The sequence below is a fragment of the Vombatus ursinus genome, unplaced genomic scaffold (genome assembly GCF_900497805.2).
Source record: "Vombatus ursinus unplaced genomic scaffold, bare-nosed wombat genome assembly UNPS02014820.1, whole genome shotgun sequence".
Classification (NCBI taxonomy): domain Eukaryota; kingdom Metazoa; phylum Chordata; class Mammalia; order Diprotodontia; family Vombatidae; genus Vombatus; species Vombatus ursinus.
In genome coordinates, this window is record NW_020954598.1 from 9,838,150 (window position 1) to 9,851,874 (window position 13,725).

The window sequence follows — 13,725 nt, forward strand, 5'->3', positions numbered from 1 at the left end:
GGGTGCTTGCTAGAGAAATCATGTTAGATAAATTATTCAATCACTATATGTCTCAGGAAACTCCCTGGAACTCATCTACTAAGATGCAATGGGGTTAACTTTGTTTTTTGGGGTTTTTTTTTGTTTTTGTTTTTTGTTTGTTTGTTTTTTATTGGTGGAGGAAATCACTTCACCCAAAGCACAGTGCGGAACTAACTCTTTTCAGCTCATGCCTGGTTAGTCTCCCTTAAATGTCACCAACACCAATTCATTATCTAGTCAGACAACCAATAGGTAGTTATTAAGTACCTACTACTATATGATAGACACTGTGCTAAGTGCTAAGAATACAAGGAAAGGCAAAGCAAGTACTGGCTTTCAAGGAGCTCACAATCTAATAAGGGAGGCAACATGCAAACTACTATGTATAAACAAGGTATATCAAGCATAAATTGGAGATAATCAGTAGAAGAAAGACATTAGAATTTTAGGGGATTTAGAAAGGCTTCTTGTAGAAAGTGGGATTTTAACTTGGACTTGATGAAAGCTAGGGAAGTCAAGAGGTAGAGATGAGTAGGAAGAGTGTTCTAGGTGTATAGGAAAACAACTGAAAATGAACCAAGTCTGGAAAGGGAGTATCTTATTTGAGAAGCAAAAAAGAGGTCAGTGTCACCGAATTGTAGTATGTGGGTGAGGGAGGGGAATAAGGTATACAAAGAAACAGAAAAGGTGGTAGGGAGCATATTTTGTATTTGATCCTGCAGGTGATAGAGAGCCACTGGAGTTAATTGAGTAGGAGGGTTATATGGTGAGACTTTCACTTTAAGAAGATCACTTCCTAAACATGACAGCTGAGTGGAAGATGGACTGGAGTAGGGAGAGACTTGTGACAGGGAAACCAATCAGCAACCTTTTCCAGTAGTCTAGGCATGAGGTAATGAGGGCCTGTACCAGGGCAACGGCAACGTCAGAGAAGAAAAGAAGACTTATCAGATAAGATATAAAGGTAAAATTAACAGAGAGAGAGAGGGAATGTGAAGAGTTGAGGATGACTCCTAGGATGGGAGCCTGAGCAACCAGGAGGATGGTGGCATCTCAACAGTAATTTCTACTTAGCTGCAACAATGATTTTCCTGAAGCATAAATCTGACCATGTCATCTCCCTATTCAGTACACTGCTCCCTACTCAGTAAACTCCTCCCATCTATTTCATATACATCTTGTACGTTATTTGTATTTTGTCTCCCCCATGAGAATGTGAGCTCCTTGAGGACGTGCGCCATGTGCTTGTCTTTCCTTGTTTTCATAGGGCTTAGCATAGCGATTGGCAGTTAAGGACTTTTTTTTTCTTTCTCGTGACTGACTGACTCACCAAAAACATCACGAATACAATTCTTCTAGCAGACCGGGTGACAGGAATGATAGGTAATATCCTGTTCCCACATGATTTTGATTTCTTCTGCTGTGTCTCATTATTTTGTAAGCAGTTTGTTGCACAGAGTTTGTAAATAATTGTTATGGTAACATCTATTAAAATTCTATTATTAAAATGTTTACGGATTAATGCTGTTGCTATATCTTCATAGAAAATATTGCAAGAAAACACCATTGTTTCTTTGTTGTCATGTGCTCATTACAGGGAATAGAATTCTTTATACAAGGTCTCCTCATGAGAATAAATCCATTTATTTAATTTATTACATACAATTCTCAAATATTGTTTTGATGGTTCAGCCAGTTTCAATCTCTTTTACTTGGACATAGATATCCTCTTTTTTTCTATTCCTAGTTACTGATGATCAATTGATTTTAAATTGACCTCCACAATAGTACTCCTTTGTTCTTAAATTATAAGGAATAGCCCTCTAATTGTTGTTAGGTTTATTTTTTTTTAATTTATTTGGTTGCTGAGCAGACAAGTAGCTTCTGAGGACTGGAAATCTCTTACAAGAGAAAGCTCAGTCACCCTCCTCTGTAGTCTTTTCTCTCCTAATGAACACAGTAGTTTTGTTTTTTTTAAGAAAAAAATCAAATTGTAATAGCATATCATTCACAGAATATGTCTAATTATTTAATAGTATCCTTACCAAAACTACTAATGTGGAAAAGTAACCCAGGTAGAAGTCAGGAGTAAAAGGAACCCTCCCTTTCATAATCACTCATTTCACTCAGTTAATGTCCCAGGAGTTGATTTTTTATTCTCAATATGACAAGACTCAACAACTTCCCCACTTCTAAATTGTATTTTATTTTCTGAATTTGACAGCTCAGGAACCAGAAAGTCAAGTATGTACTATATGTAATTCAATTAATAACCAATTTTTTAGTCTTTATCAGTCCTTTGAGAAGACATGTAAAATGTTGCCAGCCCAATTAGACTTCATCAAATTACTCCTGCTTGGGAGAAGAGAGATTATGTAGACAGTAAAAAGAGTGAAACAAGTTGGCAAGAATGGAAAGGTTTATGGTTCTACAGAGATATTACATCAAATGAAAATAAACTGGATCTGGAACCCTTGTAATACTAATGTGAAGAATGATTTATAAATTAAAAGACAAAAAAAAATCAGAGGAAGATGGAAGAAAGGGAGAAATTACCTAACCATAGTCCACTCTCTGTAATCTGACTTCTTACTTCATCATTCAATTCATACTGATCTTTTCATTGTTACCAAGGATATTTTAATTGCCAAATCTGATGGGCTGGAATTAATCCTCTTCTTGACTTCTCTGTATTATTTCACACAATTGACCATTTTTTTCCTCCTGGAAATTTTTCTCTTCCTGGGTTTTCTTTACACTCCTCTTTCTTGGTTCTCCTCCTACCTTTATGACTAATCCTTAATCTCCTTTGCTGGATTATCTTCTATGTGATTTCCCCTAACTGCAGATTTACATCAAAGACTCTTTCGTGGGACTTATTCTCTTTTCTCTCTACATTCTCTCTCAGTAATCTCTTGTCACCTCTCATCAAGTGTACCACCTCTATGCTGATGACTTTCAGATGCATTTCTCTAGCCCCAGTCCATCTCCTGAGCTCAGGTCCCAGATCACCCAGTGTCTGTTGGACACAATTACCTATATGTGCTCTTCAAACTTTAACATGCTCAAGACAGACAACATGCCCCATTCATTACCTTTCCCTCAAACCTATCCCTTTTCTGAACTTCCTTATTTCTGTTGACATTACCACCATCTTTCCGGTCACCCAAGTTCACAATCTGAGCTTCATGCTTGGATCCTCTTTCTCACATTTTACATAAATAACTGGGGGCCAAATCTTGTTGCTTATACCTAAACTATAACATAATTTGCATAATCTTCAGTAAATTCCTGTGACTACTGCCTTAAGTCATGGTCTCATTAACCTTCAACTAAATTGTTTAAACATCATCCCTTTTGGTCTCATCAGTGAGGCAGTTAGTTGGCACAGATTTTCAGGGCCTAAAGTCAAGAAAATCAAAGATTAAATCCAGCCTCAGATGTATTCTAACTGCATAACCCAGGGCATGTCAATAAATATCTGTCTGACTCAGTTTCTTCAACTGCAAAATGATGATAATAAATGGTACCTACTCTCCAGGGTTGTTGTGAGGATCAAACGAGACAATATTTGCAAAGCACTTAGTGCTTTGCACATAACAGTACCTGGCACATAACAAGTGTGTAATAAATGCTTGTTCCCTTCTTTTCCAATTCACAGTTTGAGTCTTTCCCTACTCCAACGTATCTGACACATAAATTATACATTATCCCCCTGCATCCATTCTGTGGACCAGCCAAACTGGACTAAATGCTTGTCACACTACATGCCACTGTTTATTTTCCTATCTTTGCCCTGGCCATCCCTCACACCTGGAAAGTATTCACTTCTCATCTCCCCCTCTGTGAAATACATGGTTTCCTTTAATACTCATTTCAAATACCACCTGAATTTGGAGTCCAAAGATTATATAATGCCATTTCTGCCAATGCAATGTACTGCTACTAATATTTAAATAATTATTTTACTTATTTCATTGAATATTTCCCGATTGTATGTAAAAATCAATTTTTAAAAATTTTGAGCTCCAAATTCTCTCCCTCCTTAACACCCTTCCTCAATCCTTGAGAAGGCAAGCAATTTGATTTTGATTATACATGTGAGATTATGCAAAACATTTCTGTATTAGCCGTGTTACAAAATTAAAAATAATGATGATAAAACAATAAAATAAAGTAAAACAAAAGTATGTTTCTATCTGCATTCAGAGTTCATTGGCTCTCTCTCTGGAGGTGGACATTTTTCATCATGGATCCTTTGGAATGGTCTTGAATAATTGTCTTGATCAGAGCAGCTAAGTCTTTCGTGATTGATCATCCTTACAATATTACTGTTACTGGGTATGTTGTTCCCTAGTTCAGCTCACTTTACTTTGCATGAGTTCACTTAGTTTTTGAAGGTTTTTCTGAAACCATCCTGCTTGTCATTTCTTATTGCACAGTAGTATTCCATTACAATCATATACCACAATTTCTTCAGCCATTCCACAATTGATTGGCATTTCCTCAATTTACAATTATATCCCACCACAAAAAAAAAAGTTGCCCTAAATATTTTTGTGCAAATGAGTTCTTTTTCCTTTTCTTTGATCTCTTTTGGATACAGAGTTAGTAGTGGTATTTCTGCATCAAAGGGTCTGTAAAGATTTTTAGCCCTTTGGGCATAGTTTCAAATTGTTTTCCAGAATGTTTGGACTAGTTCCAACAGTGCATTAGTGTCCCAATTTTTCCACATGTCCACCAGCATTTGTCATTTACCTTTTCTGTCATGTTAGACAAACTGAGAAGTGTGAGGTGGTATCTCAGAGTTGTTTCAATTTGCATTTCTCAAATCAGGAGTGATTAAGAATATTTTTCCATGTGACTATTGATAGCTTTAATTTATTTTTCTGAAAACTGCCTGTTTATATTCATTGAGCATTTATCAAGTGAGAAATGGTTCTTATTTTTATAAATTTGGCTCAGTTCCTTATATATTGGAGAAACGAGGCCTTTATCAGAGATACTTGATGCAAAATTTTTGCAGTTTCCTATTTCTCTTCTAATTTTGGCTATATTAGTTTTGTTTGTATAAAACTTTTTTAAAAAAAATTTTAGGCAATCAAAATTATCTATTTTACTGCCAATAATCCCCTCTCTTGGTCTTCATAAACTCTTCTTATCCATAGATCTGACAGGTACATTTTCCCATAGTTTGCTAATTTACTTATGATATTACCCTTTATGTCTAAATCATCTATCCATTTTTACCTTATCTTGGTATATCTGGTGGTGTGTGTTGGTCTATGCGTTTTCTGCCAAACTGCTCACCAGGTTCGCCACCAATTTTTCTCAAATGTTGAGATCTTACTTGAAAAGCTTGCAACATTACATCTATCAAAAACTAGATTAGTATGCTAATTTACTACCATGTATTATATATCTAGTCAGTTCTACTGATCCATTACTGTATTTCTTAGCCAGTATGGGACTGTTCTGATGATTTCCACTTTGTAATATAGTTTGGAATCTGCTACCTTCCTTAATTTTTTTTTCATTGATTTCATTGACATTCTTGAACTTTTTTTTCCAGATAAATATTATTATTTTTGTTACCTCTATAAAATAATTATTTGGTCATTTGATTGGTATGGCACTGAATAAGTAAATTAATTTAGGTCAAATTGTTATTTTTATTCTATGGGTTCAGTCTACCCATGAGCAATTAATATTTCTCTAATTGTTTAAATCAGTCTTTATTTATATGAAAAGTGTTTTATGATTGCGTTCATATAGTCCTTGGGTCCATCTTGGCAGGTAGAAACCCAAGTATTTTATATTATCTGCAGTTATTTTACGTGGAGTTTATTTTTTTTTCTCTTGCTGCTGGACTTTGTTGATAATATATATAAATGCTTATGATTTATGTGGGTTTATTTTACCTCTTGTAGCTTCACTAAAGTTGTTAATTATTTCAACTAGTTTTTAGTTGATTCTCTAACCATCATATTACCTGCAAAGAGGAATAGTTTTGTTTCCTCATTGCCTATTCTAATTTCTTAAATTTCTTTTTCTTGTCTTATTACTATAGCTAGAAATTCTAATACAAAATTGAATAATAGTGATGATAATGGGCATCCTTGTTTCGTTCCTGATCTTATTGGGAAGGCTGCAAGTTTATTCCCAATATATATAATGCTTGCTTTTGTTTTAGATAGATACTACTTATCAACAATTCAAATATTTCATAACAATAATGATTTTGACAAATATATTGAACTTCCTTTCTCTGCCATTTAGTGAATACTTCAGTGACCTTATATTATAGTGTAACAAGGGTCAGAGCAGATCATATGCATGCTTGTCAGTGTCTTCTGCAGTGAGCAAAAGTATTCCCAATTAGGAACTACATTTCCTATGATGCCTGAGTCTCTAAGAGTTGGGCTTGAAAGCAGGCAACCTGAGATTTCAATTTTTGTGAGATCTTGCACCATTAATAGGGGTAAGTAGCATGGCAAGGAGACAGGGGACAGGAGGAAATGGAAGCTAAGCCATATACTGGAGTTGTCATGCAGCAGACCAGGAATGAAGCTTTAGATGTACCAAATGAGTCTCAGCAGAATTATAAAGAAAATCTGAACCAGCAGAGATATGGAAGCTGCCAAAGTCTACCAGTTTTCTCTACAGGCTGGGGGTAGTTGCAATTGGGGACAAAAAGACTAATGATAGCTGTGAAAGCAAGTGGCTGAGAGCAAATGGAAGCAATTCATTATCTACATACTGATTTATGAGAAGTGGCAAGGCTCTCTGCAGATGTTCCTTAAGTTACAAAGGTTTTGCCTTGTTTTTTCCCAGTTTTCAGATAGAACCCTGAAAGGGCCAGAGAGAAGCTTTCTTCTCATACTGTGTTGGCAATAAGGAAAATAAGTTAGTAGTTGTTTGAGGGAAAGTGCTTAAAGTTTCTTTTATTTTGTATTTCTATCTGATTTCAATTAAATAGGTTTGTTGATCTATATTCTTCACAGATCACAGATTTAGAGCCAGAAGGGAGCTTACATGTCATTTTGCTCAGTCTCTACAGAATGTAGATGAGGAAAGTGACACCCAGAAAATGACCTGCCCCGAAGTCACAGAACTATTAAATAGATTGAGACTAGGGGGTCTACTAGGAAATTTGAACTTTTGAGTAAGAGTCCCAAGGTCACAGACCTCATAAGAGTTAGGATTCAAATCCATTCTATTTGACTTTGATTCTAGTGCTCTTTGCTTGAGTTTCATTAGCATGTTAAATTTAGAAGTTCTCAGCCTTTTATGGGTGAGGACACAATGAGCAAGGGAAAAAAAAGACAATTTTATAGAGATTTTTACTCAGCACAAGCAGAATTCTGCAAGTTTAGTGAAAGTCAAGTTAGCAAATTAACAAACATTTATTAATCCCTTAGTTCATGCCAGATACTGAGGAACGGTGCTAGCATTAGGGATGCAAAAAAAAAATTAAATAAAATCCTTGATCTCAAGGAGATCACAGTCTAATGGAGGAAGCAACATGTAAACAACTATGTAAAGAGAAGATGTATAAAAGATAAATTGGAGATAATTTTAGAGGGATGTCGCTATAAATAGGACTGAGAAAGACATTTTACAGAAGTTAGGACTTTACTGAGATAAGAAGAAAGCTAGAGAAGCCAGGAAGTGGAGATGAGAAGGAAGAAAGTTCCAGGCACAGGACCAGACAATGAAAAAGGTATAGAGTTGGGAAAGGAGATTGAGTGCTGTGTTTGAGGAACCTTGTTCATGATGATATAAGTATTTTACATAATTCTTTTTTAAAATGTCTTTCTGATTGGAAAGAAAAAGTGCAACAATGACATTTCTCAAGACTTGCAAGGGAATTTTAGAAGAATGTTTTTCTGAAGGAGATAGCATGGTATAGTGAGTGGGTGGAGCAGTATTTTTTTTTTTATTAATCAGGGAACCTAGCTTTAAATATCACCCTCTACTTCTTATTTATGGGACCTTCAGCAAATTGCTTAATCTTCTTGCACTCAGTTTCCTTATCTACATAGTGATGGGTTTATACTCAAAGATCTTGGGATTCCTTTAAACTCAAAATCCAATGATCTCTGAAATCTGGAATGGTTTAATAACTCCTAAGCCAAGGAAATTAATTTTTTGATGTCACTCAGAAAGAGATTTATGTAGACTGATGGATTTTACTCTATATTTAGTTCCAAAAGCAATTACTAATTTGAAGACCAAGACTAAGCCAGTAGATAATCACATTTGTTTGCTCACTTTCCATCTAGAATGGGTAGTATTACTAAGTCCTAAATCCATTTGAATGAAACAACACTTGGGGGCAGCTATGTGGCACAGTGGATAGAGCACTGGCCCTGAAGTCAGGAGGACCTGAGTTCAAATCCGGCCTCAGACCAAACACTTGACACTTACTAGCTGTGTGACCCTGGGCAAGTCACTTAACCCCAATTGCCCAAAAAGCAAAAACAAAAAACAAAAAAGAAAGAAAGAAAAAAAAGAAACAACACTTGATTCTACAGATATTTGTAACTTACTACTTAGGGTGGAAAGCATCATATGATAGTTAAGCTTCCAAATAAAATACATCTATCAAAAGTTTTCAGAGTTGAAGAAGATATCTTCAAGTGTTCCATATGCTTTCAAAAAATGCTGTGCACATAGTAGAAGAAGAAGAGAAAAACCGAGGGCAAAACTGAAGCATACTCAAGCATAAAAGTCTTTTTCCATGGAAGACTATTCAGCCCTGTCTAGAAAGTAAATGAAAAGCAAACATAATTCATTGGGTGTCAAGGTCCTTTCTCACTCTCTCCACAAGAGTGCAAGATGCTATTACCAGCAATCACCTGGGCATGTCATCACTCTCTTGCTTTCTGCATCTTACCTTTAATCCTTCAGGAATGCATATTTTCATTAGATGTCAGGGCTTTTTAGCTTTCAATTTTTAGTGTTAGAACATTCTTTGCTTTTACTGTTCATATGGTAACTAGCTTGGGTGTACTCATTGAAGCATAGTGAATGAAGTAGTTAAAGACTGCACTTACTCAAAGAGAGGGTTGTCCCAGATAATGCACATTTGAAATGTCTTTTTTGTCCAAGAGATTATATGCCTAGCAGATATTTCTAGGTGAGAAATTTTGCATTAGGCTTGTCTTGCCTATCAATCAACAAACATTAATTTAGCAGCTACTATGGGCCAAGCATTGCTCTAGATACCGTGGATACAAATGTAAAAGTGAGATAGACTGACCTCAAGAAGCTTACATTATACACATCAATCAAACAATAAACGTTTATTAAATGCCTACTATGTGTCAGGTACTATGCTAATGGCTAGACATGTAACACATGACATATACTATACAGAAAAGGCTCAATTCATATTTTATGTCACTCTTTGACTTGCTCTACCAAAATATTAGCTAAGCCCTATGGACACAAGATTTTTTTTTTTCCATTAGTGGTTTCTCTTTAAACTTCCTTATTAAGGAAATTTTTAGAAGTGGTATTTTAAAATGTACAAAATTCCAAAATATTTTCAAAACAAAATTAATTTGAGTTATATTTCAAAAGGAATGTTGGCAAGAGTACTCCCTTTGCCAATGTCCTTGTCTTTCCATGAATCCTTTATAGAAGGTTTATATGCTACACTGATGGTTCTCCTCTGGTTCTTTAAAAATTTGTGGATATCAACAAAGTCTCTAGCTAGCCACCTATTATCCCTCATTTTCACTATGTGGTCATGGTTGCCACATCCTCTTCTGGTTCTACAGGTCCCTGATTATGTCATTTATGATATTAATGCCTACCAAGTATTTTTCCATTGACCTTTGGAATACCTGCAATTATAAAAATGCCTGATAATGATGATGATGATCCTTAAACTGCTAAATCTGATGGTCTTGTCTTTGTCTTTATTATACTTGACCTTTCGAGTCATTCTGACCTGTCTTGTCACTGGACTCTGATGACTTTGCACAATTCTGCCTCACTTTTGAGTCAACATGTCACCCTTCTGCCTTCTGATGTCATTGGTGCTTTTCAAGAATGAAGGATGAACACCAACACTTGACCTTTCGAAACTGTTGACTTTGCCCCTTCTCCTTATTGGATAATTTCTCCACTTTTGGCTTAGAAGATTTTTTTTTTAATTCTCCTTGCCTGTTTGATTATTCCTCAGTCTCTGCTAATATGTCACCATTCATCTCCTGCTTAGAAAATCATTGATGTATCATTTGGCTTTTTCCTGAATTTTCCTTCCTTTTCCCCCTCCCCACTGTATCTCTGGATAATCTCATTAAGGCCTTCATGTTGATAATTTACAAATCTAAATGCCAAGCCCAAATCCTCTGTTTTGAAAACTAATCCCACATTACCAGTTGCTAGGCATTTTCACTTATATTTTCCATTATCATCCTTAACTGAACATGCCCAAAATATAACTTAGCCATCACAAGAGCTTCCCCTCCAATATTCAGTTCCTAATGAGAGAAACACAATTCTTCTAGCCATTCAAGTTTGCAAGATAAAAATCACCCCCAAATTTCCTTCTTTCTTATCTCCCAAATACAATCACTAGATAAGTCTTTATCTATCCCTTGCTCTCCATTTAAATGGCTGTCACTGGAGCTTAGGCTTATACGACTTCTGAAATAAATTAAGGTAGCTTCTTAACTGGTCTCCCTATATCTAGTTTCCCTGCTCCCTAATTCACCCTGCATGTAGGTGCAAAATTAATATTTCTAAAATAGAACTCTGACCATCTTATCTCCCCCCACTCTGGAATATTTTGTGATTAGCTATACACTTTTGGATAAAATACGTATTATTTAACTTATCATTTAATATCATTTATAAATTGTCATCTTTCTAAATTATTTCATTTATCTTACTTTCATGCACTCTACATTCCAACCAAATCATCCAACTTCCTGTTTCCCAGACCCAACATTCCAGCTTCCATTTCTGTATCTTTGTACAAGCTGTCCCCCATGCCAAGAATTTACTGTAATTTTGTAGCTATCTCTTAGAATTTGGAGCTAGCTTCATGGTTCAGCTTAGTTTCTTCCTCCTATGTGAAGCCTCCTATGCCCCAATTAGTGTTCTCCTCTTCATCAAATTTACTAGCATATTATAAACATATTTTTGTACTTAGAAGAATGTAAGCTCTTTGAGAATAATGACATATTTTTTCTTTGTATATCAAGTGTTTCAAATAATACTTTATACGTTTAAATAGTTATTGAATTAAACTGAATTGAATCATATGGTTCACATATGACTCTCACATAAGCAATGTAATAAGGCAAACAAAAGTTCAGATATGAGAATGTCAATGGATTTGGAATGGGAAAAGATTGAGGACCTAGTGATCTCAAGAAGAGTGGAGTAAATTCAGCACAAAGAGTAGAATGGATGAGATAAAATGTAGCTATAGTCAAAGAAGGACATTTTAGAGTTTGAGATTTTCTTGGTGATGATGAGTTCCAACATGTTGCTATCATTCTTGTTTGGGTAGTTAAAATCTGAGGTAAGCTAATGGCATTGGAATTTTTCAGACTGAGGGGGACTATGAATATAACTGAGAATGATAGCAGGGGATGAAATGGATAGGAGAACCATAATTCACTTGTTGGGTCATTGCAGAAAATGGGAGAGTACCCTAATAATCAAAAGATAAAAGTAATGAGTATAGGGAGAAGATAGACACATGGTGTAAAATTTAAAGCAGAATTTTTGGAATTGTAGGATAAGACAATGAGCACTGGAAATCGAGTCAGGAGATCTGAGTTCAAATTCTCCCTCTGGCATTCAATCTCTGTGTGACTATGAGTAACTCATTTACCCCTTCATCTTCAGGCTGTTTTTTTTTTCCTCCCATAAAATAGGCACTGTCTCTCAGGACAACTATGAGGAAATAACCTCAAAAGCCTTAGAAGTGCTATAAAAATGTAAATTTTTATTATTGAATTATAGTGCCAGGGCAGTTGTCTGAAAATCATAGTAGAAAATCAGATCTATCTGCCTAAGCCTGTGAAGTTTTAGGGTTAAGATGTTGGCTAATCTATTAACTTCCTAGGCACTTGCACCATTACACCTGAGAGGAATGGAGAAAACTAGTAAGGCAAAAATCACACTCATCTCCCTAACTCCATGATTGATACTCTTTCCACTGGGCAACCTATTTTATAATCCTTGAAGAATCAAAATTTAGGATGACCCAGCAGGCAGCAAGAAGAGGCAAAGATGGGCCAAGTTAACATCAGTGTATTTCCAGTGATAACCTATGCACAAGAAGTATTGTAATGAGTATCATCATCAAGGAGATATATGATTAGAAAAGGAAATGGGTCTCTCAGGTATTGAGATTAACAGTGAAACCCAAAGCCTACACTGGTAGCCAAGATTTGTAAAAAGACCTAGAAGAAAACCTCCAGGATGTTAGGAAGTTCTTCTGTGGTAGATCAATAGGACTTTCTGGATACACGTTGTACATGATAAGAAGGAATGGACTGCAGTCTATACCATTGGAAGGAATATGCACAAAATAATTGAAGTTACTTCAATCATATTGAAATTACTTTAATCACATTAATAAAGAGATCAACTATGCATATTCTCCTTGTCTCCAAACTCCCTAACTTGCCTAGCACATCTTGCTGAAAGATCTTAATAAGTTTATAAAAACAATTTAAGATAAATATTTTCCTAAGTTTGCTTTGTAGCCAAATTGGAATCTATTTCATAAAATGAGAAGTCTGGATTATTTTTAGACACAGTTAAAATAACCTTTGGTTCCTCCCTTTCATTATAAAAAAATAGGTTTTTGAAAATGATCAATCAAGCAGTATATTATTTATTAAGCCCAAGAGCCCTGGGAATGGCAAAACCACCCAAATCACCAGTGTTTCTGTTAGCTTACTCCCTCTGCTCCCAGGCCATCATCTAAAAAAATAACTTCTTTGAAGAAGGGGCTAGCCATACCCATCAACTTTCAACCAACTGCCACCAACTTCGAATCAAAGGCACCCTGAGGGAGAGGTAGGATATGGGATGTTCCAGGAAAGGAAAATCACCTTACCATCATTGTAACCACTATTTGCCCTCTGACCTCAAAGAGGGAGATAACTCAGGATCCTAAACTCAAGAGACTTTAGGAATAGCAATGTCTTCAATATCTCCAGCCTACTCCTTTCCTGGTTCTCATTGTTTTATTTTGTTTTTGTTTTTTGAAGAAAACATACATTGTAGAGATGGAGCCCACCTTTCTCACCATCCCCAAGTACAATTACTGATGAACTACTACCAACAGACTGGGAAGACCAAGAGCCCTGGGAATGGCAGCACTTCTCAGATTATTTATTTTGCTTCCAGCACCATCCCTGAAACCAATATTTGGGGAAGCGAGTTCTGTATAGAAGGGCCTCATCATCTCAACTTGGAAAACAACTGTGGGTCTAGTAAGCTTGCATGGCACAATGAGGGAGAGGCAGGAAGCAGCATGTGCTAGGCAAGTCATCTAGCCCACTACTCACCACCACCTCAACTACCACTTTCTTTCTAACTTCAATGGATATAGCTGTATATCAAAAAGTCTTGGAGATATCAGTACTTCTACCCCAATCCCACAGTCATCTGTTAAGGAAACAATCTCAAATAAGATGAGGGCTTCTGTGGGTGCTACAGCCA